Source organism: Macaca nemestrina, chromosome 11 (assembly GCF_043159975.1).
Source record: "Macaca nemestrina isolate mMacNem1 chromosome 11, mMacNem.hap1, whole genome shotgun sequence".
Taxonomy (NCBI): domain Eukaryota; kingdom Metazoa; phylum Chordata; class Mammalia; order Primates; family Cercopithecidae; genus Macaca; species Macaca nemestrina.
In genome coordinates this window covers 68,480,976-68,508,480 of record NC_092135.1, presented here as the reverse complement: position 1 = coordinate 68,508,480, position 27,505 = coordinate 68,480,976, and the positions used below count along the sequence as shown (strand labels likewise).

Genomic DNA, 27,505 nt, shown 5'->3' with positions numbered 1-27,505 from the left:
TCGTTTCCCTCTAAACATCATTTCCTCACTTACTCCTGTTACAGCAGCTGGGCGAAGTTGGTTTTCTCTCTAAATTGGAAAACTCTTTTTCTTCAGCCATACAAGATCTAAATCTGATTCTGCAACATTTGAAACAATAGTTCTGGCATCTCAGTATATTAATCTTGGATCTTCCTTCAGAATCACACCAGTGTCTGAGTCTTCTTAACCCTCTTCTAGTTAAATTGGGTTTAGGTAGGTGAAATACGCTCATGTTCAAATAATTCATGTTGTCTTAAAATGAGGAGCTTTTTAGAAGAGCCAGGTCCTATAGAAATACCTGGCAAAACAGTCTGAATTCTAGGATTTAGGGAATAGAAGAGCAAAACGTTTCCATGACTCTCAGTTTTCTTTCATTTTTTTTTTTTTTGTCCCCGAGATGGAGCCTTACTCTGTCACTCAGGCTGGAGTGCTGTGTTGCAATCTCGGCTCACTGCAACCTCTGCCCCAAGGTTCAAGTGATTCTCCTGCCTCAGCCTCCCGAGTAGCTGGGATTACAGATGCATGCCACCACGGCTGGCTAATTATTTTATTTTTAGTAGAAATGGGGTTTCACCATGTTGGCCAGGCTGGTCTTGAACTCCTGACCTCAAGTGATCTGCCCACTCGGCCTCCCAAAGTGCTGGGATTACAGGCGTGAGCCACCTCACCTGGCCAACTCTTGGTTTCCTAGGGATCATAATTCAAAAAGTAAAGCATTAAAAAAAAATAACTCAGCCCAGTTTTATAGATTCTGTCTCTCCCTCTCTCACAAGGTTCGAGGAAGGAAATGGCTCTTCTGCTTATGAATTAGCACACGATTCAAGTTCAGGTCCACAGATTCCAGAAGAACAGCCTTTAGAGGCTGCTAGTGACTAAGTGGGTATCTTATTATACAGTCATTATGTAAGATACAACATTATTGTGAAGCGAAGAACATATATTTGAGTATTGCTGGAAGTAGACTTTTTTTTGCCTAGCTCTGGGGAGATGCAAAAGTGGGACTCCGACTTTAGCCAACTTTCGGAAGAATGGGTGAAGAGTTCACCTAAGGAAAGCTAAATACAGAGGGGAGGAAACAAAGTAGGCACTCTCTTGTTCCCTGGAGTGGTACTGAGGCCCTTGGCAATAGGAAAGCGTAGTCATGATGGTTAATAAACAAAAGAAAAACGTTCGCAATTTTATGAATTTTTGTATTTTAAGGTATTATTTCTATTTGTTTGTTTGTTTTTCTCTCCTCCTACCCACCAGCACTAACAAGGCTAGAAGCAAAAAAAATAGCAGACTGAATGTCTAAAAATATCTTTAGATACAAAACAGAAACTTATATAATAGGACACACATGTCACCAAGTTCATCTTTTGTAGACCTTGTCCCGAAACATCTTTTAAGAAGATTGTCCAACCTTTAAAGAAACAGTGAGTTGACTTTGTCAGCCCTAGTATCATGGCCAGATTGCTGCTACAGTCACTGCACTCTGGAATCTAAAGATCTAAACATCTAAACCCACGGTTCATGCAATTTTCATGGTCTCCTTTCATGTCTTAATCCTTATATTTCAAGAGCCAATTGAAATCGTTGTTGAAAGTCACTGTATTCTCATTGATACGCAAAGGTATCTTTGTGGACAAAATGGGACAAGAGCCTCTGCAGAATGTGGTGGGGCAAACTGCAGAATACAAACCTGGTAGCTTGAGTTTCAAAGAGCTATGGTTCTCATCTCTTAATTGGGCAAAAGAAGATCCAAACAAAGCCACACAATAGCTAAACCAATGCCATCTGTGCGGAAACAATATTTTAAACACAAACAAAATCAAACACTCCATATGCCCTCACTCCCGAGCATTTGCTAGAAAATTTCTGAATATTTATTGTTAGAGAGTCAGTGCAGTCAGGCAAAAGAAGCAGAAAAGCTCAGACGGGAAGTCCCTGGCCTTCCTTCACTGGCCTTCTTCCATACTCTGCCCCTGTTATTACCAAATGCATTATGCATACTATCTGGGGATATATACTACACTCTTTCTGCCTCTGTTTATTTAGATATAAGATAACTTTACATACCCCTTCTTATTGGAATTCAGAGGTTTTGCGAAGTATGTCTGCAAAGCAGAGTTTTTCAGGCTTTGCCATGTCATGGCACACATAGAAAATGATAATATTTACGTAGCCTGGTCTGGTAAACAGAGATCAGGTAGACAGAGGTGCCTCCAGTTGCCCAGGACTGCCTGGCTGCTTTGAAAGCTGAGGGTATCAATATTTTGGCACAACCATAATACATCCATGATCCATCAATGCACCTTGGCACCTTGCTTGAAGTTCCATTATAAAATGTATTCATTTTCTACATGATGTTATACTACTACTTCTTTAAAAAGTTGTTACATGGAATATGAAAGTTTACTTAAAAGCACATAAAACTGTGCATGGCTCTTCACCATCCCGCGTCTAAATTTCATCAAACTTTTCAGAATTTGGGTCTGTGTCAAGACTACTTAAGATGCCACTCTCCAAATACCTGGAGACATGTCTGCTTTTCTCAGTGATACTCAGTTTGTCGCTCTTGCTGTGTTGTACTTTTTGCACTGGACTTTCTGCCTGGAGGTCTCTCAGCATTACCAGAAGAGCTGTTCAGAAGGTCATTCCCCTTCCAACTTCAGCCAAAGACTGAAACAAAACATTTTCTGCTGACAGAAGCAAAGCGCAATGATTTGTTCTTTGCTGCTCTGATTGGAGTTTTGTATCCTGTTAGCTTTCATAAACATTTCATTATGTGATTAAAAACAATAAAAACAAAGGAATGTCATACTTTCCAGTCCAAAGAGGGCTTCAAACATTTCTATTAATCCTTTGCTTTGGATCTCCCATACCCTTCACTAGCATCAACTAAAAGGTGTGGTTACAGGAAAAAATGTATATGGTTAGTTGAGAACCTTGATGGAATTCACAAAGATCTTATTGAAATCCTTATTCACTTCATTAATACTCATCTAGTCATGGTTTTGGTATCAGAATGACAATTTCAGTAGAATACATTATTATAACTGGCATTAAGTTTAGAACTAAATCAGTTCCTCTTCTTCCTCTACTGCATTATTTAATTTTTGCTCTTAGGAAATAGGCTCTGGAAAGACAAGAAGACATCCTCTTCATAACAATGTATGCAATAAATACAGCTCAAAGTGTTGTTTCAGCAGAAGGTTGCCTGCAAAGATTCTAACACCTCTTTTTCATATGCCACTTTGCTAAGTGCCTCATTTTAAAATATGGCAATATTAAAGATTAGATGGTTGACAAACAGCCATGTTAAAGTCTGAGTCTGTGACTCAGGCATAGAATGATGTGGTTCTTCATCAGGGTTACTGCCCTGCTTTCAATCCTGGACTCAATCATGACAAGATATAAAGGATTCATGCACTCCACTAATATAATTGCTTTCCAGGAGGTACCAATAAGACAGCAGGGCTCTAATCAGAACCACTTGAATTCCAGATTTATACAGAGAAGATTTATTTACTGAGAATGAGACCCTCTTCAAAATCCTAAATCCATTCACACTTGGTGCATGATTTTTAAAAATTTGAGCTTTCTTCTACCTGTGTGATGTAGTAACTCCAGAGATTTCAATATTTTAATAAACTTAGTGGGGATATCAGTAATAAGTTGATCAGTGAAAAATGTTAGAATTTTCTCACTGGCTACTCATAACTCCCTCTACAAGATCAATAATACTTAGTTACACGGGTAAGCAGAACCCAGAAAAATGCAGGTGGCAGAATTCCAGCTCTAATGCATATTCAAAAACAGACTCAACTTCAAACTATTTTAATATTATCGCCTACATGGTTCACATGGTAAAAACACTCAAGCATTACAATCAACAAAATAATAATGCAATGCCATATTTTAGAACTCATAATTTTTGTCACCATGTACTTACACTGCACTTTTAACCCGAAATAATCCTTCTAACTGAGCAGCATGACTTCATCCTTTTGTAACATAAACAGTTTAGAATAAATTCCTTAATCTCCCATTTTAGACACTTTCTTACATTAAATGATTTGAGTACAATCTGTTGGGAATGACTGAGAAAATAATGAAACTTGCAGAAGTTTCTAATTCAGCATATATTCATCATTAAAATCCAAGTACATTTTAATGTACTGTAACCTACTGATATGAAGACTAATATTTCAAGTTGTTTTCACTGATTATTATAGTCAGACTTTTGCAACAAAGGTTTGGGGATTTTCGAGGTGTGTTATGGGAAAAGTATTTGAGCAGAGGAGGAGAAAAGACTTTAAAGCAAGCTACACCTTCCTCTCTCAGTAGGGCCTAAGACCATCTCTATAGACTATGCAAATTGATCTAAAATGATTATGCTTATCAATCAGATAACCCAGTTAATTTTTCTCTCATCGCAAGTATTGTATATAATTACATAAACCACAGAGTAACCTCACTTGGTCTACCTTGGCCCCCTGCAAACTTTTTAAGGCCTACTTCTAATCTCTTTCTCTACTCTTACTTGGAGACTTCATTTTCATAATGAATTTGACTATATAAAAAAAAAGAAAAAGAGAAAGAAATGTCATTCCTTATAGTCCCCCACTGTTCTAGGCAGATGGCTGTGCCCATCTCCTGAGCTCCAGTCCTATGGCTACAACTGTTGACAAGAAATATCTACAACATGTGACTAAAATGCAAGATGCAAGATGCTGTTTGAAACAAAACCAATTTCTCCCTCAGAGACCACCCATCTGAATTAATTCATCATTCGGCAAACACTTATTAGGCACTTACTGTGTGCTAGGTACCATGTTGAGAGGTTTCCTGTTCCTCTGTTCATCTACCACCATTCTCAGGGTGACCCAAAATGAACGTCATTGAGTTCTTCCTATGTTTCAGTGCAACCGTCACAAAAATATTATGCATAGCTTAATCCAATTATATACAAAGGATAAGTTTATAAAGCAGGTATTGCTGGGTCAAATGATATATTGGCAGACTGCTCTACAAAAAGGCTGTTTCCTGCCACAATGCTATGAATGCTCTTGTTTACTTGTATTCTTGACAGCCCGTGTACTATCTTTTTTGTTCAATCCTAGTCTGTTTGATATGCAAAAAAAGACATTTTTATTTCTCGTTAAATTTCGAGGTTGAACATTTTTGCATGGAGTAATGGGTCACTTGCACTTTCTCCTTTTATGAACTGCCCTTTAAAGTCCTTTGTCAATTTCTTTCTAAAGGATTATTTTTCCCCCTGCAGTTTGAGTTGTGACAGGCAGCAAAAGAATAGAGAATATAAATTTTACTATTAAGTGGGATGGGAAATCAAGCAATTTTAATTGGATATTAAAAGAGAGACCTTAGAGAATTAGAGAATACTCCAGGCAAAACTGCAGCAGAACCTTAGGTTATTACGATAATAAAAAAAGTCTCCCATACATTAAATACTTTGTAAATGTAATCTTTAACAGTTACATATTATTCTACAGTGTGATTGTACCAAATTTATTTACTTGTTCTCTAAACTTTTTCTGGACTTAAAAAAAACATTCTGAGCAAATTTTTGGAAAAAAGGGTCCAAACATTTTTTCAATGCTCTCAATAAATATTGCAAATATTTTTGTACAAAAAATTGTATCCTTTATACTTCTATCAGCATGCTAACAAAATATGTCTTTTCCATTTCTCTTATTTCTAGACTACCAGAAATAGCTTCATTTTATTTGCACAAACTGTTTCCACAAGACACATGTAAATATTTGCCTTAGAATAAACTTATTTATTTTTTGAGACGGAGTCTTGTTCAGTCACCCAGGCTAGAGCGTAGTGGTGCCATCTCAGCCTACAGCACCTTCCATCTCCTGGGTTCAAGTGCTTCTCCTGCCTCAGCCTCTCAAGTAGCTGGGATTACAGGCATGCACCATCACACCTGGCTAATTTTTGTATTTTTTAGTAGAGACGGGGTTTTACCATGTTGGCCAGGCTGGTCTCGAACTCCAGACCTTAAGTGATCCACCAACCTTGGCCTCCCAAAGTGCTGGATTACAGGCATGAGCCACCACACCTGGCTGCCTTAGAATTTTATAGCCATTTCATCTATGTGGTCTTTCTCTTGCCTGCAGGTCTTGATATCTCGTGAAGAAGGACCCAAGGTGAAATGTGATCATTCATATGATTTGAAAATTCTCAAGTTCAGAAGTGAGCATGAAACAATGCTCTGGGCACATGTGCCTCAGATGATTAGCATCATCTTGGGTAGATGCTACTCCTTGTCTACTCAACATCCATTCTTCCCTGCTTCCTTCCTAACAGAATCCTTAAATCACATGCAACAGCAATGTAATCAACTCAAATACGCTTCACAAGCTTCTCTTGTGATAAAGGAGGCCCATTAGATGTAAACAGATCACTGTATAGAGCTTCTAGGAAAATCGTTTTTATAGCCATGATGGCTGGAGCTCCAGCAGTAGCCATCTTTCATGTTCTTGGAACTGTGAAGGAAAAGCGAAGAGAATTGCAGAGACTTGGTCTTGTCATTCTTGATCTTCTGAACCAACACCAGAAATTGCCTACCCCTGGACTTCTGGTGACATGAGGAAAATAGTTATCTGTTTAAGTCACCCTATTTCAGTATGTATTTCTGAAAGCAGAGACTAATTCCTAACTGAAGCACAATTTTACTGACCTGTATAGACTAGTCTGGCTTCTCAGTGGTTTGACCAATAGAGAGCCCTATCAGGAAATCAGATGGAAGAAAGGGACAAAGAAGATTCTCTTTTATTCCCCAGCTCCCTTCCTATGGGGTTGTCTTGTTGTTGACTGTGTCCTTAACTGAAGGTCATCTCTCTTTTCAAGACTCCTGTATCCGGCCGGGCGCGGTGGCTCAAGCCTGTAATCCCAGCACTTTGGGAGGCCGAGACGGGCGGATCACGAGGTCAGGAGATCGAGACCATCTTGGCTGACACAGTGAAACCCCGTCTCTACTAAAAAATACAAAAAAAAACTAGCCGGGTGAGGTGGCAGGCGCCTGTAGTCCCAGCTACTCGGGAGGCTGAGGCAGGAGAATGGCGTGAACCCGGGAGGCGGAGCTTGCAGTGAGCCAAGATCACGCCACTGCACTCCAGCCTGGGCGGCAGAGCGAGACTCTGTCTCACAAAAAAAAAAAAAGACTCCTGTATCCATATGACTCTCTCCTTTTGCATTCTCTCTTTTGCCATGCTCTCTCCTTGCTCCTTTACATGTATGTGGTAATGGCTTTACTCTTGTTGGTCCTTGGAGAACTACACTATCCTTTATGGTTTCCCTATATCTTGCCCCAACCTTCAAAAATAATTCCTTTATTAAACAATACTCAAATTATCCTAATTTGAGTGTGCAATCTGTTTCCTGCTGAGATTCTGTATGATACATTTCTTGGGGTGTGTGTGCGTGTATGAGAGAGAGAGAGAATGTGTGTGTAGTGTGTGTGTGTGTGTGCATGTTTTACAACTTTGTAGTGTTGAGTCAATTTCTGTTTATCTGCATGGAGAAGTAAAGAAGCTAAAATTATTAGAAGGATTTGAGGAAAGGCCATAGGCCCATACCAGCAAGCATCTCACATAGTTTTCCCTTTAAAAGTGAAGAGAGTTAACTGACATGACAGGCAGGAAAACACTTTTAGCGGGTAGACTCAAAGCACCACTTCATGGCTATAGAAATTGCTGAAATAACTATATAAAGGAAGGATGTAAATTGTTAAAACAGGGATCACAATCAATGTTTGAAAAATACTTTCTTAAATGCAGAAACTGCAGTCATTTTACAGGAGGCAGAAGGGATGACTCAAATATCTGTCAATGCACAGAGCCTCATTACTGATCTTTAATATCTTCACATTACAGAACCATGTGACTTTAGGAAATTCAAGCATGATCTGACTCAACTTACTCATTTTTAGTGAGGGCTAATTGACTGCCCAGAACGAAGTATAAATACATTATCTCTAGATTTTCAGTTAAGTTTTGATTGTTGTTATTTTTGGGTTTTGTTGGCTTTTGGGGTTATTTTTCTATATCATAATTCTTCTCTAAATTCTACCAAATTACAGTTCAGCCTTTAATGAAAGAAAAACTAAAGACAATGTAAAAACTCCAAAACAAAATATCTGAGAGCTCTGGAACTATCATTACTCTTTTAAAATCAGTGGTCTAAAAAGTCAAAATAGGGTTAACATCTAAGTTTATACTGATATGAATGAGAACCAGGAAAAAACTGCTTTCAAGGATAGCAATAACACTAATTTATGTTGTGCATAAATTATCTGAGAATATAACAGTGACTCAGAAAACATTACCACCACTTTGCAGAGAGCTAAAAGTAAAATGTGAAATATTATCCCAATCTTTATGTTCTAACTTTAGAATTCCACTAATAATTCTCCTTCTGTTTCTAGTAGATATGAAAAATTGAGCAATGGCCAAATAATTTTTTAAATCAAAAACAAATTAAGATGATGGAGCAATAAACACAGGATTCAATGGTTTTATTTTTTTCAAGAATTCTGAGAGGTTTTTTTTTTTTTAAAGGAATCAACTTTTTTGTTGTTGTTGTTTAATGAAGAAGGAAAAGACTACAGCAACCTACCTTGGCATTTTTGAGAAGCCACAGGTCTATTCTTTTTATGTATTGCATGTACATCTTCTAACCCAAAGACTTTAATCCTAGCACAAAATTTTCTTAGATAACTTTTGAGGGTCATCTAATGATTTATAGAGATATATCCCCCAAAGAGACATCTAACCAAAAAAGAGCAATCTACAAATACTTGAAGAACTACCACTAGGAAAAAATAGCCATTTTTCTTGTTCCTTTATTGGGAAGTGGGAAGAAAAGTCCTTCGATCAACCTTCCCGAACATAAAATTGATAGTCTTTAAAATCAGTCAATTCCTCTCATTAGTACAAGAACTCTTAACCTGGTCTTAATCTAAGACCCTGATGGGAACATGAAGGTACTGAGGATATTATGTGCAAAATGTTGCAGGTGTACATTTGTGCATTTTTCTAGAGTTGGGGTGCATGGATTCCATTAGCTTCCCAGAGGGGCTTGTGATGTAAAAAGATCTGCAAAAGAATGCGGGAAATTAGCATGGACGACCATTTGTTAGACTGCTGAAGACAAGATCGTCATGCTAAGGGCAATGTTTAGAATCCTCGGGGTACAGATAACTAGTAAGTAAAACCCTTATGCAGTGTATGTTCAATCCTCTAATCATTCAGTGGTTATTCACAGGTTGTCCCTTCTCATACGGGTTAATTTGCTCAGGGTGGTAGATTAGAGGGAGGTATCCATTCTAACTCTTCTTTTAAGGGGAGAGATAACATGATGGACTGTTTCCCAGTGCCCTCCCAGTGTTAAACAGAAATTGCTACATGACATGAATGGGGGTTCCATGAATGGACTGAATATGAGGATGGGGGTCTAGGACAAAGAATAAGCAGCGCACAAGAGAAGGGAGGTCCTTGCTTTCTTAATGGCAATCCAAGTTGAAACTCAGAAGGCAGAGTATAAGTGTGTTGTGAGCTGAACTGCTCTAGACATGGGTAAATATAGCAGTGAAGGGCAAAAAAGGAATGAACACTTTGTAATCTGACCCTCGCAGATATAGAATGGATCCTTGGATGTTCTGTCCCCCACTGGTAACCCAAACATTCACCCATGCTAATGAGTTAGCATGGAAACTGTGCTTTGGAGGACAAATCAGTTAAGAGCAGAAACAAACCTAGAGCTTTTCCCATTTATCTGATTTCTGCACAAATGCAGAGTTTGCCATTTAAAGTGGGTGTGTATCCATTGGGAGAACCCAGCCATTGTGTCCTGGCATAAAAATGGCTCCTTTGAAATTAGGATAGTGTGTAAACTCATCCCCTAAGAGCTTTGTAGATCTCTTGCAATTGTTTCTTGGACCCTGTTTGAATTTGCTCTTTTAAATGGGCTGCTTAGGGAAAATACTGGCACCAACTTAACAAAAAGGGATATCATTAATTTCTTCCTCTAAAAAGGAAGAAATCCCTCTGGGAACACTGAGTCTTCATGTATATTAGGTGAGACAAACCAGCCTGGTGTCTGGGTAGACTGGCTGTTCTAATTGCTCACTGCTAAGCAGCCAAACATACCTTTCTGGATGGTGACTTGGGGATCTGAGTCTGTGGGAGCTATAAATATTCCTGAAACCATTTAGGTGGATTAATGAAACAAAACTCCCTTCCATTACACAAACTGCCAGACACAGAAAATACCAACAAATCAGTCCCACTCAAATGCAGTAAAGACTCAAGGTGATATACTCTTGAGGCTTGTGGTGGTATCAAGGGAAAACTAAGTGCAGTTTTTTAGAAATCGTAGCACACTCCAGAAGACTTGATAATTTGAATGGAAAGAAGAAAGGAGTTGCTAACTTGGAAATTAGGTACTTTCAAAAGTGATTCTCATTGGAAGAGTGAGAAATAGCAGTATTAGCAGCTAAACTTTATTAGATGCTTACCATGTACCAGGCATTATTCTACATGTAGTAAGCTAATAATCTGGAGTCTTATTTATGGATAAGTCCTGACCCAGAATCCTCTCAAAGCTTCCAGAGCATGTCACACACACACACACACAGATAAACACACACACATTCTTAGGAACCTAGGAACACAGATCACAGAACAGGGAATTTTAGTGTAATAAAAATCTTAAATATCAGCAAAACACTGGAAAGAGGGGACAATGTGGGACTGGAGGAGTGAGTGTGGGGGTGATGGTGGTGGGCAGTGCTCAAAGCTCTAGTCTAGGATAGGGTGCATGATTTGAAAGTGGGAGGTCAGGAAGTCATTGTGAATTGTTTGGTTGGGAGAAAAATTACAGACTCATTCAATATCCAGTTTATGTTGAATTTCTCCCTCCTGTCATTATCTAAACTATATTTATAGCTTGTTTAATAAGAGAGATATCTGTTCTTCTTTAAAAATTGCAAGCATTGTTAATCCAAATTCAGCAGCAGTCCAAACTAAACAAAACACCTCTACCTAATGCCAATAATCCCCCAGGCATGGCTTTATGTCCTTTATTTTGCTCTCTCATCTTTGGACCTAATTAGGAGAGAGCCCTTGAAACCCTAAATTCTGACCAATGAATAAATAATCAAACAACTTGGATATAATGTAATAGACTTTACAGTCTACAGCCAAATATAGAGCTAACTGGTCAACACCTTAAGGCTTCTATTTTCCCCTGTTCATTTATAGAACAAAGAGGAAAAGACATTTAATAAGCTTAAATGGCCATCCAATGAGCCCTAAAGAATAGCCTGGGCCAGAGAGCTGATCCAGAGGTACTACTGACTCTATGTCTCCTTAGAGCCCATTTTTGGGTTGGGTTCTAGCTCTGGGTTGACCAACAAATATGCAGTTTTTTAATCTATAAAATGAGAGTTGAACAAAAGGACCGCAAAGGCTTCTACAATCTTAAATCTGGATGGGTTAAGCCATATTAACTCTGTAGAAAACTCCCTCAAAGAAAAATGAAATATTCCTATGAGCAACAAGAATAACTCCATGCAGCACCAAACTTTTGTTGAATGCTTACTACATGTGAAGTAATGTGTTAAGCACTTTACATCTATGCCCTATGATGTAGGTACTGTTATTATTCCTATTTTGGAGATGAGGAAAGAGGGGTATAGGGAGATAAAGTTAACTTGACCAAAGTCACAAAGCTATTAGAGTGGCATAGCTGGGATGTAAATTTAAGTCTGACTGACTCCAAAGCCAGCTTTGCCACCCTGCCAAGGGTATGGGACCATCATCCATGGACATCTCTTCTTTGTAAGGGTTCCAAACTAGAAACAACCCAGATGCCCATCAACAGAAACATGAATTCATAAAGTGTGCTCTAATCTTAAAACGGGATACCATACAGCATGAAAATACACAAGTGAATCTTTAAAATATAATGTTAAGGGGAAAAAGAGAAAAAGCTAGAAGTCAAAGAATATATGCTATGTGGTTCCAGTTATGCAAAGTTAAACAGGCAAATTTAAGGCAAAGTTAAATTTGCCTTAAACAGGCAAAATTAAGCTATAATATTTAGGGATGCATACTTAGTTGGTTACCTGTAGGGTGCAGAAAGAGAGTCATAATCCTGAAAGGGCATGCTGACAGCTTCTGTGGCACTGGCAAGGTCTGCTTTTTGATCTCAGTTGTGCTTATATAGTGCTTGCATTACAATAATTTATTACACTGTCCATTTTTGTTTTAAGCTTTTTTTTTTTTTTTTTTTTTTTTTTTTGAGACGGAGTCTTGCTCTGTCAAACAGGCTGGAGTACAATGGCACGATCTCAGCTCACCGCAAGCTCCGCCTCCCAGGTTCACACCATTCTCCTGCCTCAGCCTCACAAGTACCGGGGACTACAGGTGCCCGCCACCACGCCCAGCTAATTTTTTGTATCTTTAGTAGGTATGGGGTTTCACTGTAGCCAGGATGGTCTCGATCTCCTGACCTCGTGATCCACCTGCTTCGGCCTCCCAAAGTGCTGGGATTACAGGCGTGAGCCACCGTGCCCGGCCTCTGTTTTAAGCATTTTTTTTTCTGTAAACATGTTACATTTCAGAATTTTTTAAAAGGCAAAACCAAAAGTAACCAAGGATAGGTGTTGGGGGTGCAAAACAAAAATAAACAACCACATTGATCTTGTATCTCTCACGTGTGAGCTTTTCCCGGTGTGGAAAAAGAATGGGCAGAGGGCTGGAAACATCTTTTCTCACTCTTCGCTGCAGGTCTGAGTTTTGGAGTAAGCTTGTCTGAACCTTGCCTGGAGACCAAATACCACCATTGTAGCTCCCACAGCTCCTGTGCTCACCCCTATCAACACCCTAGTCAAAGGCGACTTGTTTTCAAATTTATTTGTCCATCTCTCTCGGGATATAAATTTCACAAGAGCAAGCCTGGATCTTGATCCCATTTAGTGGGTGCTCAAGTAACATCCGCTGGACAAATATCCTAAAGAATGAGTAATAAAGGTATATTTTATTCTCTCCCAGCCCCCTCTGAAATTTAAACCAACAAATTGATCTCTTCCTAAATACTGTTTTAGCAGACAACCTGAGTTTTTCTAGTTTTTCCAGGAGTTTTAGTTATTTAACAAACATAAATAGTGAGGAAACCAAGAGAGGAAAATAGAAATGAAAACTGAGAGAAAATCTCTATATGCATATAACCCAGTTTCTTTTTTCTCCTTATATAATTTGGTACTACATCTCTCTTGCCACCCTATAGCACTAAAAATTGATGACATTGAATTTAGGGATCACACTCACACCATGGTTCTTATGTATTCAACTTCTGTACTGCCAATTACCTTGTTCCTCTCAAGCTGTTCTTATTTTCTTAGGTAGGTATAGTGGGTATCAAGACAAAGTGGCTTATTTAAAAACGTTTTTCTCCCTGATTATTTTTTCTGCAAAAGACACTGTTAAGAGAAATAAAGATAAGCCACAAACTGGGAAAAAAGTATTTGCAAAACACATAGTTGACACCTGCACGTGTGTATTCATTGCAGCACTATTCACAATAGCAAAAACATGGAGTCAATCTAGATGCCCATCAACGGTAGACTGGATAATGAAAATGTGGTACAGATACACCATGGAATACTACATACCCATAAAAGAAAAACGAGATCATGGCCTTTGTAGCAACATGGATGGAGCTGGAGGCCATTATCCTAAGTGAATCAATCCAAGAGCAGAAAGCCAAATACTGCATTTTCTCATTTATAAGTGGGAGCTAAACATTGGGTACACATGGACACAAAGAAGGGAACAACAGACACTGAGGCCTATTTGAGGGTGCAGGGTGGTTGGAGAGTGAGGATTAAAAAACTATTTATTGAGCCGGGCGCGGTGGCTCATGCCTGTAATCCCAGCACTTTGGGAAGCTGAGACGGGCGGATCATGAGGTCAGGAGATCGAGACCATCCTGGCTAACACGGTGAAACCCCGTCTCCACTAAAAATACAAAAAATTAGCCAGGCACGGTGGCGGGCGCCTGTAGTCCCAGCTACTCGGGAGGCTGAGGCAGGAGAACAGTGTGAATCCAGGAGGCAGAGTTTGTAGTGAGCCGAGATTGCGCCACTGCACTCCAGCCTGGGCGACACAGTGAGACTCCATCTCAAAAAAAAGAAACAAAAAAAACCTGATTTATTAGGTATTATGCTGATTATTAAGGTGACAAAATTATCTTTACACCAAACCTTTGCGACCTGCAATTTACAATTGTGTGTGACAAACCTGTACATGTACCTTTTGAACCTAAAAGTTGGAACGAAAAACAAAAAAAAACACATATCTAATGTAGGACTGTATCCAAAATATACAAAGAACTCTTAAAACTCAAGAATAGGAAAACAAACAATGCAATTTTAAAATGGTCAAAAAATCTGAATAGATACCTCACCAAGTAAGATACACAGATGTCAAATAAGCATGTGAAAGAAATAAGCATGTAAAAAGATGCTTAACATCATATGTTATCAGTGAATTGCAAATTAAAATAATGAGATGTTACTATACAACTATTAAAACATCAAAATCCGTCTGGGCACGGTGGCTCACGCCTGTAATCCCAGCACTTTGGGAGGCCAAGGCGGGTGGAGTACCTGCGGTCAGTAGTTTGAGACCACCCTGGCTAACATGGTAAAACCCCATTTCTACTGAAAATACAAAAAATTAGCCAGCTGTGGTGGCACGTGCCTGTAATCCCAGCTACTTGGGAAACTGAGGCAGGACAATCACTTGAACCCGGAAGGTGGAGGTTGCAGTGAGCCAAGATCGTGCCATTGCACTCCAGCTTGGGTAACAAGAGCGAAACTCTGTCTCAAAAAAAAAAAAAAAAAAAAGTAAAAATCCCAGATACTGACGACCCCAAAGGCTGACAAGGATGCAGAGCAACAGGAACTCTCATTCATTGCTGAAGGAAATGCAAAATGGTACAGCCAGTTTGGAAGACCGTTTGGCAGTTTCTTGCAAAGCTAAACATACTCTTACTACACAATCCAGTAATCATGCTCCCAGGTATTAACTCAAATGAATTAAAAAGTTACATCCACACCAAAACCTGAACACAAATGTTTATGGTGGGTTCACTCATAATTGTCCAAACAACCAAGATATCAAGCTATCAAGCCATCACAAGACATGGAGGTTTGGTTTTTTTTTTTTTTTTTTTCTAGACAAAGTCTTGATCTGTTGTCCAGGCTGGAGTGCAGTGGCGTGATCTCGGCTCACTACAACCTCTGCCTCCCAGGTTCAAGTGATTCTCCTGCCTCAGCCTGCTGAGTAGCTGGAATTACAGGCATGTGCTACCATGCACGTCCAGCTAGTTTTTGTATTTTTAGTAGAGACAGTGTTTCGTCATGTTGGTCAGGCTGGTCTCGAACTCCTGACCTCAAGTGATCCACCTGCCTTGGCCTCCCAAAGTGCTGGGGTTACAAGTATGAGCCACCACACCCGGCTGACATGGAAGAATCTTAAATGCATATTATTATTATTATTTTAGAGATAGGATCTTGCTCTGCTGCCTAAGCTGGAGTGCAGTAGTGTCATCATAGCTCACTGCACCCTTGACCTCCTGGGCTCAAGTGATCTTTCCACCTCAGCCTCCCATGTAGCTAGGAATATAGACAGGCACCACATCACTTGGCTAATTTTTAAATTTTTTGTAGAGACAGGGTCTTGCTGTGTTAGTCCAGGCTGGTCTTGAACTCTTGGCTTCAGACAATCCTCCCACCTCAGCCTCCCAAAGTGCTGGGATTACAGGTGTAAACCACCACACCTGGCCTCTTAAGTGCATATTGCTAAAGTGAAAGAAGTCAATCAGAAATGGCTATATACTATATTATTCCAACTATATGACATTCTGAAAAAGGCAAAACTACAGAGGCACTAAAATAAATAAGTAAATAAATAAACTGGTTGCCAAGGGCTGGTGGGGGGGGGGGGGGGGGGGGGGGGGGGGGGGGGGGGGGGGGGAGGGAGGAATAAAGAAGTAGAGATGGGATTTTTAGGTCAGTGAAATTATTCTGTATGATACTGTCATGATGAATACAAGTCATTATGCATTTGTCAAAGCTCACAGAATATACAGCACAAAGAGTGAACTCTAATGTAATAATAGTGTATCAATATGGGCTTATCAATTGTAATAAGGGAACCATGCTAATACAAGATGTCAATTATAGAGGAAACAGGGAGAAAAGGAGAGGGAAAAGGGTATGTAAGAATTTTGTACTTTCAGCTCAATATTTCTGTAAGCCAAAAATTACTCAAATAAATAGTCTATTAAATTTTTAAAACTCAAAAAAAGTATTAGTCTCAATCTTAGAAAACAAACAAACATAAAACAAAGAAAGATCACTAAACCCCTAGCATTAAACAATTGTATGTTTGATTTGAAAGTTGAAAGAATCCTTTAAAATGAAATAAACTAGGCAGCTGTGGTTAACAGGGCAGTCTAGAGAGTGTGTGTTGTTTCAATTACATCAAATAAGAGAGGAATTTAAAAATAAATTTTCTCTAGGCACATTTTACAGCCATGCCATCAACATCCAATCTGGGAAGTCAAATGCCCTAACTTGGCTCACACACCACCCGCCTTGTGTTGTTTGGCATCTGCAGTCCTGATGTCCCGGGCCAATGCCAAACCCTAACTTGGCATTGGCAAAAAGTGCATCATGACCTAATGAACTCAGGAAAGCACCGGAAAAGTTTAGCAAGAACTTTTCACAGATACGTTGTAGCAACAATCTAAGAAGAAATAATGTCAAAAACTGTTCAATTCTGTAATGTGCTTTAACGAGTTGCAGGAATGAGAACAGGCTGTGAAAGGTTTTTTCTGAGGTATGCGGCCTCAGGCATGGTGGCCTGGCACGTGACCTCCATGGCTTGTATCTGCTACTCTCACGGCTGTGGCCACTTTCCCCTCCAGCCTCCTCTAGACTCCTCTAGTCTCAGCTCCTCCAATAGAGTCAGAATCTTGCTATTGATTCAGTTGGCTGAGGGTGGAGAAAAGCACTGATCTTTGTGGAGTACATCCCTTGTTCTTCCTTATCATCTTGATTCTCAAATTTCAAGGGAAATGAGGCACTATGCTCAATCTTGGTAGGTATCTACAGAGTTCCATCAGAGATCCCCAGTTTTGAACAGAGCCCTCAGTTGAGGTAAACTACCAGGACTATAATTGATGTCCAAAGCACCCTGTTTCTATTATTCAAAATTACAAAATAAAGCAAAACAAAAACAAGGAAACCAAAAACCCAGATCTAGTAAAAACGAGAAAAGTCTCTGTATTTGTCCGTTCTCACATTGCTATCAAGAACTACCGAGAGTAGGTAGTTTATAAAGAAAAGAGGTGTAACTGACTCACAGTTTCACAGTCGGTACAGGAGGCATGATTGGGGAGGCCTCAGAAAACTTACAGTCATGGCAGAAGGTAAACAGCAAGCAAGCACATTTTCACATGGCAGCAGGAAAAAGGGAAGGGGGAAGTGCTACATACTTTTAAACAGTCAGATATTTTAAGAACTCACTCACTATCATGAGAAAAGCAAGGGGGAAATCCACCCCCATGATCCAATCACCTCCCACCAGGTCTCTCTCCCAACACTGGGGATTACAATTCAACATAAGATTTGAGTGGTGATGCAGAGCTAAACCATATTATTCTGCCCCAACCCCTCCCAAATCTCATGCCCTTCTCACATTTCAAAATCAATCATGCCTTCCCTAGAGTGCCCCAAAGTCTTAACTCATTCTAGTATTAACCCAAAAGTCCAAGTCCAAAGTCTCATCTGAGGCAAGGCAAGTCCCTTCCACCCATAAGCCTGTAAAACCAAAAACAAGTTAGTTACTTCCAAGATACAATGGCGGTACAGGCATTGGGTAAATTCTCCCATTCCAAAAGGGAGAAATTGGACAAAAGAAAGGGGCCATAGGCCCCATGCAAGTCTGAAACCCAGTAGGGTAGTCATTAAATCTTAAAGGTCCAAAATAATATCCTTTGACTCCATGTCTCATATCCAGGCCACACTGATGCAAGGGCCACACACATATCCGGGCTCCCAAGGCCTTAGGCAGCTTGGTGTTTTGGTTCTGCAAGTTTGGCTGCTTTTACAGCCTGGCATTGAGTGCCTGCAGCTTTTCTAGGCACACAGTGCAAGCTGTTGGTAGATCCACCATTTGGGGTCTGGAGGTCAGCAGTCCTCTTCTCAAAGATCCACTAGGCAGTACTCCAGTGGGGACTCTGTGTGTGGGGGCTCCAATCCTAGATTTCTCCTCTGCACTGCCCTATTAGAGGTTCTCCATGAGGCTCTGCAATTGCAGCAGACTTCTGCTTGGACATCCAGGTGTTTCCATACATCCTCCGAAATCGAGGCAGAGGCTTCTAAGTCTCAACTCTTGTTTTTGTGCACCTACAGGCCCAACACCATGTGGAAGCCACCAAGGCTTGGGACTTGAAGCAATGGCTTGAGCTGTACCTTGGCCCCTTTTAGCCACAGCTGAAGCTGGAATGGCTGGGATGCAGGGCACCATGTCCTGAGGCTGCACAGAGCAGTGGGACCCTGGGCTCAGCCCAGGAAACCATTTTTCCCTCCTAAGCCTGCAGGCCTATGATGGGAGGGGCTGCCATGAAGGTCTCTGAAATGCCCTGGAGGCATTTTTTCCATTGTTTTGGCTATGAACATTCAGCTCCTCTTTACTCATGCAAATTTCTGCAGCCTTGAATTCTTCCACAGAAAATGTGTTTTTCTTTACAACCACATGATTGGGCTGCAATTTTTCCAAACTTTTATGCTCTGCTTCCCTTTTAAATAAACGTTCTAGTTTCAGGTCATTTCTTTGTTTATGTAAATGATTGTAGACTTTTGGAAGCAGCCAGGACTCCTCTTGAATGCTTTGCTGCTTAGAAATTTCTTCTACCAGATATCCTAAATCATCTCTCTCAAGTTCAAAGTTCCACAGGTCTCCAGAGACACAATGCCACCAGTCTCTTTGATAAGTATAGCAAGAGTGACCTTTACTGCAGTTCCCAGTAAGTTTCTCATCTCCATCTGAAGCCACCTCACCCTGGACTTCACTGTCCATATCACTATCAGCATTTTGGTCACAACCCTTCAACAAGTCTCTAGGAAGTTCTAAACTTTGCTTCATCTTTCTGTCTTCTGATCCCTCCAAACTGTTCCTACCTCTGCCCATTACCCAGTTCCAATGTTGCTTCTACATTTTCAGTTATCTTATAGTAATACCTTTATAGCAATACCCCACTCCTGGTACCAATTTTCTGAATTAGTCCATTCTCACGCTGCTATAAAAAACTACCTGAGACTGGCCGGGCATGGTGGCTTATACCTGTAATCCCAACACTTTGGGAGGCCAAGGCAAGCAGATCACGAGGTCAGGAGTTCAAGACCAGCTTGGCCAACATGGTGAAACCCCATCTCTACTAAAAATACAAAAATCAGCCAGGCGTGGTGGCGTGTGCCTGTAATCCAGCTACTTGGGAGGCTGAGGCAGGAGAATCGCTTGAACCCAGGAGGCAGAGGTTGCAGTGAGCCGAGATCACGCCACTGCACTCCAGCCTGGCAACAGAGTGAGACTCCACCTCAAAAACAAACAAACAAACAAACAAACAAACTACCTGAGACTGTGAGATTGGGTAACTTATAAAGGAAAGAGGTTTAATGGGCTCACAGTTCCACAGGGTGTACAGGAGGCATAACTGGAGAGGCTTAAGGAACCTTTAAAATCATGGCAGAAGGGAGAAGGGGAAGAAAGCACATCTTCACATGGCAGCAGGAAAGAGAAGGGGTAAGTGCTACACACTTTTAAACAACCAGATATCACAAGAACTCATTCATGATCATGAGAACAGCAAGGGGGAAATCCCCCCCACAATGATCCAATCACCTCCCACCAGGTCCCTCCCCCAACACTGAGGATTACAATTCAATATGAGATTTGGGTGGGGACACAAAGCTAAACCATATCAGTCTCTTAAGCAAAACAGAGAAAGTGTATGATTAATATAAATGAAGCTAAATTAGAAATTGGATTGGGGATTAAGACAACTATAATCTGTCTTCTGTCTCCTTCCATCCCTTTGTCCTCATGCCCACAAGCCTCAAACTGTACACTTCCTTATGTTGGCCTTGCCTAGATTTTTTTTTTTTTTTTTTCAGAAAGTCAGGGAACAAACATTATGGCAATGACATATATATTAGAAATATGTAAGAACGAATCATATGAAGCCAGGAGGTGGAGGCTGCAGTGAGCCGAGACCACACCACTGCACTCCAGCCTAGGTGGCAGAGTAAGACTCCATCTAAAAATAAATAAATAGAATTAAATACATAAAATTATATATATGAGAGAAACATTTCATATATATATGCAAAATGTTTCATATATATATGAAAACATTCAGATCTGGTGGGGCTTAGAGTAATTTTGCCATGTGGGAGAATGAATATACTACAGCCAGGCTAGCAGAAGTAGTATAGTTTATAATCTGGAAATAACCTTTAAAAGCAACAATTTCTGGCTGAGTGTGGTGGCTCATGCCTGTAATCCCAGCACTCTGGGAGGCTGAGGTGGGTGGATCACTTGAGTCCAGGAGTTCAACACCAGGCTGGGCAGCATAGTGAAATCCTGTCTCTACAAAAAATACAAAAATTCGCCAAGTGTGGTGGCTCAGGCCTGTAATCCCAGTTATTCAGGAGGCTGAAGCATGAGAAAAGCTTGAACCCAGGAGGCAGAGGTTGCAGTGAGACGAGATTGTGCCACTGCACTCCAGTCTGGGCAACAGAACAAGACTCTGTCTCACAAAAACAAACAAACAATAAAGGCAGTAATTCCTAATAATTTTAGAAAATGAAACTTTATAGATTGTTTAGAAGTCTGGAACACTCCCACCCTCTTCCTGCACAGCAAAGCTAAAAGTAAATGTAACTTTGTTTTTGACAACTTCCCGATAATTTAATGACATCACTTGAGATCCATGAGGACACTCAACATGTCACCAGACTAGCTTTGGAAAACAACAGCTGCAAAGACCAAGATATTATAATCGTACTAGTCTCTTAAGTGTCTTATTTCATTTCCTGGCCCTGTGGTTGACATATAGTAGGTGTTCAATAAATGTTTGTTGAATAAATGAGGAGAAAGCCACATATATAAAGTCCACTTTCTCGGATTCAATATTGTGTCATAGAGATAGGGAATGTCCAGAGCAGTGGTTTTCAAAGGGAAGTCCCCAGACCAGCAGCATCTCATCCTCTGGAAACCTGATAACACTACGAATCCCCCTCTCCATCCCACACAGAATTGGAAACTATGCAATGGGTTCAGCAGTCTGTCTTAACCAGCATTCTGGGTGATTCTGGAGAGCCCAGTGAAGTTTGAGAGCAATCTGTCTAAAAAGATCCCTTAATATGAGGTGTATTCTAACCAATAACAATTCTATACCTGTAATTCCTTTGCCATTTCACTGAGAAAAGTCCTCAGATAAGACTTTACCAAGTCTTGCTGATGAGAGTTTAAGGTGAATTCAATGGCATCCAGACAAGAAGAAAAGATGTTTTTAGCCTAAGGGAGCCAAAATGAGCAGGGATTCAGAACCTCAGAGACTACCCATAAATGAATACAGTCTTGTGTGTGACATTCAGTCACGAATTTGGATAAGGGACAGAGAGGCCCAGTAGCCTTGCCTTTGTTCAGTGTCTGATTTCCACGTGCCTTTCTGAGGGAGATTATGCGGCCCTTGAGACTCTGTTGTAGGAACATGCTCTCCCTGTCAAATGGGAGACATCTTACCCCTTTATGATCATAGCATTGCTGTCTGGCGAGCTGCTTGCACTCCCTTCCAAACACAGGCGGCCCGTGTGAAGTGATTCTGTTGCATGGATCTGAGGTATAGTCTTGCCTGTTACAGTGATCTTGCCCCAAACAAGCTCAATTTCGTGTATCATTACAGGGTGACCAACTCATCTGTTTGCCTGGGACTGTCCTGGTATAAGCACTGAAAATCCCACATTTTGGAAAACATTTCTGTCACAGGAAAGTTGAGATGTTTGGTCACTTTAAGGATTAACGTTTTTAAGAATAAAATACAGCCTGAGTTTGCTTTCTGACAGCTGAATTGCTGCCAAAACCAATAAAATTTAGTAATGAGAGCAACTGGAAAGGTAAAGGAAAATAATGAAGTAGATGGCATTAAAGAAGCTGCTAAGTGAAAGAAAATGGTGTGATTTGCTCAGGAGCCGTGGCTAGACAGGCCATGAAAGATCTGAAATCAATCACTAATGCCCGATGCCAGGTTCCATATGCTGTCTGGTGGCTCTACCACATCCCAACAGTGTGTTTTGCCAACTATGACCCTCCCCCCAGGAGGCCAGTAGAATACTGCTTGCTACTTTTGACCTTCAAAAAGAAATATGATTAAGGTATACTCACTGTAGATGGGAAGAAAACCCAGGACAGAGGTAACTCTTAGGTGAGGTATAACAGAAAACCCAAGGGCAGGTAGTGAGGGTTCGTTAACAAGCACAGGTCACAAGGTTAAACTAAAGCTTGTGTACTTTACATTAAGAAAATATAAGTAAAGGGCCTGGCATGGTACCTAATATAGGTACTAATGTACTACATACATTAGAGTTCCTGTTCTTTTATTCATAGGGGATTTTCTCAGATCTCCCTCTCAAACCCACTTCTTTTACTGCCTTAAAAAAAATGCTTAAAACCTGTTTTTTAGACCATAGCAAAGACGAAAAAGGAAGAAGGAGAAGAAAAGTATGTTACAAAAAGTCAGCTCATTAACAACAGCAAGAAACATCAGCTTTGTGTTGAGAGAGGAGAAATTAAACAGAGAATCTGGCACATTAACTAAAAATCATAATGGTCAAGGGTCATTTACTGCAAGGGTAGGTGGCCCTATTTCACAACAGTCTCTGAGGATTGCTCTGCATTACAGCCCAATGTGATAACTGCTGTTAATAATCATGCCCCTAGATACAAAGAATAAGGAGAATTGTGTTTGTGCACTCAATATGAAAGGTAATTTTAGGTTTGAGAGAGTTTCAGCTGTATGGAAAATGTACTTAGACGATTTCATTTCTTGATGATGTCTAGTTGGTTCTCAACTCCAAAGCTGGAGTTATTGTTAAAATCATAACCCAGATCATGCCACTCTCCCACTCACTGGCCTCCCATTTCACTGAGACTAAACCCTCACTACTCACAAAGTGAACCTCAGACCGACAATATCAGAAACCCCCGCAAGCTCATTAGTGCTGCAGAATCTCAGAGCCACTCAGACCTGCTGAATGAGAATCCTCATGTATCTAGATCCCTAGGATGTTTGTTAGGACATTAAACAGTACGAACCTGCACTATCTGGCTCTTCATTTCCTATGACTCTACTTTTTGGTCTCTCAGCTCCAATACAGGGACTTCTACTCTTCATATCCATTCACGTTCTTTCCTCCAGGCCTTTATCGTGGTCTTCTGCCAGGAACGCTCTTCTCTTATTTACATGGTGAACTGGCTCACCACCCTCAAGCCTCTACTCAAACCTCACATTCTTAATGAAGCCACACTGTTTAAAAATACAACCATCCAGGCCAGGGGCGCGGTGGCTCACGCCTGTAATCCCAGCACTTTGGGAGGCCGAGGTGGGTGGATCACGAGGTCAGGAGATCGAGACCATCCTGGGTAACATAGTGAAATCCTGTCTCTACTAAGAAAAAAAAAAAAATACAAAAGTTAGCTGGGCGTGGTAGCGCATGCCTGTAATCCCAGCTACTCAGGAGGCTGAGACAGGAGAATGGTGTGAAGCTGGGAGGCGGAGGTTGCAGTGAGCTGAGATCATGTCACTGCACTCCAGCCTGGTGACAAAGCTAGACTCCATCTCAAATAAAAACAAACAAACATATATATATACACACACACACACACATATATACATACAACCACCCAAACTCACCCTCTACACTTGGGCTACTCCTTATCACCCTTGCAGTTGTATTTTCTCCCCGTAACTCTTCACCCCTCTAACATCCCACATAATTGACTTATTCGTCTGCTTATTGTTTATTGTCTGTCTCCCTCTGCTACAGTGTAGCATCATGTGGACAGGGTTTTGATATTGACACAACATCCAAGTCCATGATTATTTTCTTCGTAATTCATTTTTATTGTATTCCACAAAATTATCAGACTGTGGTAAAATGGAAACCAACCAACCAAAAATTAGTCTTTTATAAAAGTTTTGAGAAATACTTGTCAGTTCCTGGCACATAGAGTTAATAATTATTTTTTGAATAAATAAATAAATAAATAAATAACTAGAAGAACGAATGCCTGAAGTATAACCATTTACACAGTAAAACCAGATAAGGTCTGTATATATTGTTGTCAGTCCTATTAAATAGTTTCACTGCTTGGATTAGTGACCAAGTGACTAGAATTATGCACTTCCCGGGTATATTGTGCTTTTCTCTTAATGTGAGCAATGAGTCGGCCCACATGGGCCAGTTAGGGACACTTGTTATACTCTGAAGACATTTAAGGCCCATATTTACAGACTTCTTTGCATGGCTGCTCTAAGCTGAGCTTGAGATGGAGTAACTTTAGATTTATTCCCCGCCTCTCATTCTCACCTCACCGACCCCTTCTTAGAATAATGAAGTTAGGCCTCACTGCAAGTTAGAAGGCAAACCTTCTGGATATTAGTGTTTTTTTAAACCGAAAAGGTCACAATATTCTCATTCAACCTTTCACAAAAACATGGGTTAAAATAATGGGTCATTTAAAGCACAGAATTAAACACAAAGGTATAATTTGCTAAAAGTGTTGCTTAAATAATATATTCTTGTTTCTACAACTGATAATATAAATGAAACAGAAAAAAAATTTTGTTCTTCATCTTGGTTGTTTTCTAAGATCAAGGGGAATTCGATTTACATATGTTTTCTCATGCCTTCATGTCTAAACTTTCTTTGCTTCTCCTGCCCAAAACAGCAATAGTAACAATAGTAACAAAATGAAATAGCTTGGATTATTTTAATTTCTTCCACTAGTACACTATATCTATTTGGAGGTTGTCTCAGAAACATTTACTTTGTTCTAGGATTGTTAGAAATACATTGTAAAACTCTTCTCTGATTCCTTACTTAGGTAAAGTTTCATTTCATTCTTGCTTCCATTATGTTTCATCACCACTTTGGATGCTCAAGAATTCAATTCGAGACCTAGGCTAGGTTGTGAGGAGAGAACTCATAAATGGGAAGACATGATTCTAGAGAGTTTTAAATCTAGTAGATGCATTAAAGTAACTATAAAACAAAGCAGGATGTGATAAGTATTATAAGAAAGAGTAGGCCGGGTGCGGTGGCTCAAGCCTGTAATCCCAGCACTTTGGGAGGCCGAGACGGGCGGATCACGAGGTCAGGAGATCGAGACCATCCTGGCTAACACGGTGAAACCCCGTCTCTACTAAGAAATACAAAAAATAGCCGGGCGAGGTGGCAGCGCCTGTAGTCCCAGCTACTCGGGAGGCTGAGGCTGGAGAATGGTGTGAACCCGGGAGGCGGAGCTTGCAGTGAGCTGAGATCCGGCCACTGCACTCCAGCCTGGGCTACAAAGCGAGACTCCGTCTCAAAAAAAAAAGAAAGAGTAAAAGAGTAGGGAGCCATTGTGGACCTTGAAGAATGGAGAGGATTTTGAAAAGTAAATGAGGAAGAAGGATATGTGGAGTAGAAGAGGCAGCATGAACAGTCACAGAGGAGGGAAAGAACATACCAGGCATGTTCAGAGAAAACAGAATAGTTTGGAGATTCTGAAGCACAGAATGAAAAAGAGAGAGCAGTAGAAGTTAGAGCTAGAAAAGATTAGGACCAGAACAGAGAAAGCCTTGAAGGTCATGCTGGGATACTAGGGAGTCACTGAAAAGTGTGGAGGGAGAGAAGATCACGATTAGGATTTTGCTTTAGAAATCTTAGGTTTCTGTTGGCATAAGATAAACTAAAGGAGAATGGAGGCAGGAAGACTACTTAGGATGCTGTTTATAAGAGTGTAAGGGGCAATAATGTTGATGGTGGCAGACCCAATAGAAAATCATTTAGACTGAAAGGGAGAGACAACTCTAGAAAGAACGTGCATATAAGCCATTTATAGCAAATCAGATGTGTTACTTATTAATACATTTGACTTTTTAAGACACTTTCCTAAAGAATGGGAAAGATTATTGTAATCCAACAAGTCTCTTTTCTTTTTAATAAATTCAAAATGTAATGTATTTTTACTTCCCCAAACTATCACACCAAAACTTGATGTCTTACCAAAAGAACTTTATTTCTCTACCTAGTATTCATGTTCATAGATTAACTCTGTATTTATATAATATCAATAACAATAATTACCATAACAGCATCTGACATTTACTAAACCCTTACTATGAGCCAGACACTATGCTATGCCCTTTACTTACACTAGCTCATTTAATCCTAAGTGAAACCTCTCAGATATGCATTACTATTTCCCTCACTTTACATGAATAGGTACTAAGGTAAGGAGTTGCTACATAGCTTGATTAACACAGGAGACCCAGCCAGGCGCGGTGGCTCACACCTGTAATCCCAGCACTTTGGGAGGCTGAGGCGGGTGGATCACGAGGTCAGGAGATCGAGACCATCCTGGCTAACACGGTGAAACCCCGTCTCTACTAAAAATATAAAAAATTAGCCAGGCATAGTGGCGGGCGCCTGTAGTCCCAGCTACTCGGGAGGCTGAGGCAGAATGGTGTGAACCTGGGAGGCGGAGCTTGCACTGAGCAGAGATTGCGCTACTGCACTCCAGCCTGGGCGACAGAGCCAGGACTCCATCTCAAAAAAAAAAAGAGAAAACACACACACACACACACACACACACACACACACACACACACACACGAAACCAGAGATTTGAATCCAGGCAGGTCTGATGCCAGAACCTGCCAGTATGGTTTAGCTATTCAACCATACTTAAAATTTTTCTTTTTAGGAATTACATCTATTTAAAAATAGAATACCAAGAGAGAACAAAAACTAGATAGGACAAATGGAAAATAAATAGCAAGATGATAGATTTAAACCAAAACATATCAATAATCACATTAAATATAAATGCTCTAAACACTCCAATTAAAATATAGAGACTATCTGTTTGGATAGAGAAAAGCACCAACCAAACTCTTGCATAATGAATTTTGCTCCATTGTACTGTTTTTCCCCTAAATTCTCTCCTCTTTTTTTGTACTACTTTTACCCCCACTTCATTGTGACCTTATTCCTGAATACTGTCTGGCTATGAGGAAAATATTTCCTTTGTCAGGTTTATCATTTACTACACGTCCATTTAAAAGGTTCTGC

The 27,505-nt window shown here is 40.3% G+C and overlaps 1 protein-coding gene across 3 annotated transcripts in view; it reads right to left on the bottom strand.

Annotated features, from left to right (window-relative positions):
* LOC105483262 (myosin IIIB) overlaps positions 1 to 27,505 on the bottom strand; it is a 520,975-nt gene that overhangs the window by 80,903 nt on the left and 412,567 nt on the right. The window lies entirely within an intron of this gene.